Source organism: Macrobrachium rosenbergii, chromosome 6 (genome assembly GCF_040412425.1).
Source record: "Macrobrachium rosenbergii isolate ZJJX-2024 chromosome 6, ASM4041242v1, whole genome shotgun sequence".
Taxonomy (NCBI): Eukaryota; Metazoa; Arthropoda; class Malacostraca; order Decapoda; family Palaemonidae; genus Macrobrachium; species Macrobrachium rosenbergii.
The window spans coordinates 25,839,298-25,844,147 of NC_089746.1; the positions used below are offsets into that span (position 1 = coordinate 25,839,298).

General features: G+C 34.7%; 1 protein-coding gene across 1 annotated transcript in view; it reads left to right on the top strand.

The window, feature by feature from the left end:
* Positions 1-3,800: 3,800 nt before the first annotated feature.
* LOC136839370 (tigger transposable element-derived protein 1-like) overlaps positions 3,801-4,850 on the top strand; it is a 25,820-nt gene continuing 24,770 nt past the window's right edge. The window contains exon 1 of the mRNA XM_067105284.1: positions 3,801-4,150. The gene's annotated coding sequence lies outside the window, so the exon portion shown is untranslated. The remainder of the gene's footprint in view (positions 4,151-4,850) is intronic.

Here is a 4,850-nt window from a genome sequence, read left to right on the forward strand (position 1 = left end):
TATATATATATATATATATATATATATATATATATATATATATATATATATCACAAGGATTAATAGCGCGAGAATTATTTTCATCAGTACAGAACATTCGGAAGAGGAAATTGGTGGATGGTAAGATGAGGAGTGGCAGAAGGTAGTAGGCCTACTTTTAATCATAATTCGTTCGAAGGAAAAGTTAGGGCAGATGCGAGTTGAAAAGGACTGGATGAAAATGTGGTTGTAAATACAGCGTAGAAAAATAAGCTGGACAAGGATGGAGTAAGATGAGCGTAGAAAGAGGGAATGCTAGGAGGACAGGATGAAGTAAGAAGGAAACAGGTATAATGAATTAAAAACGGAGATTATTTCATAACCTACTTGTATGACAGAGAAGAAGATCATCCGCTGGTATAGCCAACGATTGATAGGGTAGTCAAGAACAAAGTGAAAGAGAAAACGGAAGCAAGTAATAAAATAATAGGGAAGAAGGTGAGCAACTTTGAGGAGGATAAAAAAAAATATATTTTTGTAGGAAAAGAAATGAAGTGAGAAAGTTAAAGAACAAGTAGGTCTCATTGTAAAAGATAAAAGTAGAAAGATGCTGTCTGAACAGAACCCTGGGTCTATGGAGTTGGTATTTCGAAGATTTATCGAATGCGGAGGATAGGAGGTAGTCAGAACTTATGAACATGAGAGTGGAAAGGAAAAGTGTAAGGGCATCAGGGCAGTTAAGAGGCTGGAAAATGGAAAGACACCAAGAAGTGATGGGATCACAATTGAGATGCTGCTCTACAGTGATGATAATAACAATGAGGCTGTTCAGATGAGCTGCTCGAGTAGCACATGAGGCATAAGAGGAGATGATAGGTCAGAATATGTGGAGAAGCGAAGGAAAAAAAGATAGATAAGATGAAGTGATGGATCACCATATTCTGAGATAATTCAGTCATGTGGAAAGAAAGACTGGAAAATGGTAGGTTGATAATAATGATATAAGTGAAAGTCTTAGAGGGAAGGCAAGGAAATGTCCTAAAAATAATTGGAAAAATAAAGTTAGAGTGTGACTGGGAAGGGCTCTGTTATCCAGAAAAGAGTGAGAATTAGTGCAAGAGAGAGGTTAATGGTTCAATACCTGTAGGGACTTCGGCACCCAGCTGATGAGTTTTTCGTCAAGTTGTATGAAATGCCTAATAATGTGGAAGTTTAGCTTCGTAAGGGGTTGTCCTTTGATTCATTAATTAAACTTAAGTATGAATATGGCAGTGACTCAGGTTTTAATTTCATTTTATAGAGGCACCCATTACTTTGAATATATATATATATATATATATATATATATATATATATATATATATATATATATATATATACACACACTTTTCCTAATACGTCTCTGAAAATCACAATCGATAACTGAAGTTGAACACTTGATTATAAAGACTGAATCATCCCCAGTACTCCAAATACTACCATCACAATTTTTATACTAAACCCCCTAAATTACCAAGCAAAGTTAATTGCATGCTGACCTCGATCCAAAAATATTCAAATTGTCAGTAAACATTGTTAGAGAGAGAAAGAGAGAAAGATGGGATAATAACAGGTACTAGTGAGAATTAATAGTGCAAGAAAATATCTATAACAATGAATAAAAATGTTGGCTACAGCTGATATGTCCACCGATCGTGGACGCTTTGGCTGTGAGACAGTGATAAGCATGGATCATCAGCCTGGCTTAGCAGACAATAAAATGAGCCCTTGACAGAGGTTTATAGTGCAATGAGGCCGCAGTGAATGTGTATGAAGAAACTAGATTTTCGTCCACAGGTGATGATAAACTCTAACCCACTTATTTAATTTCTCAGAACTCAAACACGAGGTATAGAGAAACGAATCGCTATTGTCTATGTCAGGAAATAATTAGATAAATTCATCTATACTACGGCAGCTTAAGATTTTAAAGTTAACATTTACATCTGCAATAACCAGCATCATCAAAGAAAAATATAGCCGTTTCAGGGTAGAGGTCACCTAGACCGTGGGAGAGTATAACCATACATAATTTCCGTCTAGTTGGAAGGTATTCAGTAGGCTCATTTCGATTCGAAGACCAGAACTTGCATTTTATAGGAATACGAATAATAGAGTGAATAGTAACTCTTTAATATCTATCTTAATCCTAATAATGTTTCATATTGAAAAGTCATTGAATAAATCCTAGTCATGGTATTATATATATATATATATATATATATATATATATATATATATATATATATATATATATACCCTGTATATATATATATTTATATATATATATAATATATATATGTATATATATATATATATATATATACTAATGCACACTCGAGATTTTATAATAGAGAATTAAAATATAAAAGTACAAGTTTGATACGAGCCTTACGTTTATTGTTTCAACTTAAGACAGGATTATCCGGTGTTAATTGATCCTGGCTTATCTCCTTCCTTAAAACCCTTTCACAATTAACCAACCAACAGGTGGTTTCCTTGTTATATACATTCCTTTTTTCCACTTTTGATGGGAACTGGATGTTTTTAAAGATTAGGTTTCAGTGTCATGCCTTCATTTCTTGAACCCAGCAGACATGGTGGTCATCTGCTGCTTAGTGAATTAATGGGTAGTGAATGAGAGCGATCCATGGGCCTAGTAAATAGATGCTGTGTACAGGTCCACTCATCCACGGCTCTAGTGTTGGTTACTTTCTTCTCCTGTGAGAGGCTGTTTGAAGAGAAAGGGCGCGTATGAATAAAAAGAAGGGGGATGGGATGGCTTGAATGATAGCTTGGAACCAGAAAAAGAAGAAGAAAGAAGATAAGGACTTGAAAGCGAGAGAATGGAAAAGGAGATAAGAGAAAAATACTGAGAACTTGAATTAGAACCAGATGAGAATGATAAGCTGAATAAAAAGAGGAAAACTGAAAAAAAAGTATTTACAAGAGAAACAGGAAGAAGACAAAAGGGATATAGAGAGGAAAAATGAATGGTTGAAGAAGAGACTAGAAAGTGAAAAAGGGAGGGGAAAAGGAGAAAGAAAATTAGAGCTGGAGGAGGGTGAAAAAGAGTGAAAGAAATTAAGAACACGATGGATTAGCAGGGAGAATTAAAAAAAAACAGACTGGGGGAAATTATAAAAGATGGACCAAAGAAAGTAAGAGACAAAAAAATAAAAAAACTTCTGAAAGGAGAAAGAAAAATAAAAAAATAGAATAAGTAGTTACTGACCTTATGTTTAACTTTTCACTTGGAAAAATTTCCTTAAATAAACTAAAAGGCAAGAGTGTACCAACAAGCTAAACTATAAAGCGATATCCAACTGAAAAATTATTAGAATGATTAGAACCTAAGGTGACACTGCTCAATCTACGGTGCCCTTAAAACACAGACGTTGGGCCTTAGAGCTTTCTCGTTTTCTCTTTTTTAGGGTCTTCATAGAAAACGTTATTTTATACTAAACCATACTCTAATGTGTGAGGGTTGAGGACCCACTATAAAGTACGAGTATTTGTATGCTAAACCCCTGAACCAGCCATTGGTCTTCGTGCAAATGCAATTCAATAGAAGTTCTTTACTGCCTAAAAATACGCAGAACGAACATATTTACCAACGAATTTTCATTAATTTTCACTTTTCCGAACAGATCATAGTAACTGACGAAGACAAATCTGGCAAAACAAAATATAGAAGAGCTAGTGTGAGTGTTCGGTGGCTTCGAGCATGATTCGAAACGAACTTTTATGATCTCGGTACACGACCGATCACGCGAAACCTTAGTAGAATGGATTCACAACTCACGAGTGTATGATCCTTTTCGTCACAGATTTTGTCAGTGATTGCTGGGCTTATATTCAAAACCAGAAGTTGAGGGCTACATTCACGAAATTGTGAGTCATCCCCAACATTTTATATAAAGTCCCCGTGACTGGAGCTTCCACACAAAAGGCGATATTGAGAAATATGACTGACGAAAAGTTTTCAACAAATATAGCCCTTGATTTCTTCAGAAGACAAAATCCACGAATAGGCGCCAGCTTTTTTGTGTTTAACTGATGCAGTTGCCAGCACACCCATCAACAATTACCCTGTGGGAGTTAATGGTAACCTCGCCACCCAGCAGTCTAGGTAAGTTCTTTTATGCGCGGTAGTAATTTCAGGTTAGGTTAAGGGAAAGGTAGGTTAGTATGGATGCTGTTAAAATTGGGGACGATGGGTAAGTGTATCACCCTTCGGACAGGTCAGGGCACGACGCCCAAGGTTAGGGTAGGCTAAGGGAAATGTAGGCTAGCGTACATCTGGGTTAAAACAGGGAAGGATAAGGGTATGCAAGAGTCGAAGCAGTCCAGCCTGACCAGGGAGGGATGCCCAAAGTTAGATAGGTCAGGAAAGGTTAGGCTAGAATACATCCATGTTGAAATTTGACTTCCATTTGCATTTATGCTGGCGTAGATTCGCCAGGGAAATGTTTAAAAATGAAAATTAAATTATACTGTTGGGAATTATGAATTGAATATTGCATCACAACAACAGCAACAACAAAAATTGACCAGAGAAATAACTGTGAAAAAATCATTTGCATTTGCAGACTTTGGTTGGCAAGTAGTGGAAAATAGCCCATGCAACCTATCTGCAATTTTCCCTATATATATATATATATATATATATATATATATATATATATATATATATATATATATATATATTATATATATATATATATATTTATATATATATATATATATATATATATATATATATATATATATATATATAATATTTATATATATATATATATATATATATATATATATATATATATATATAT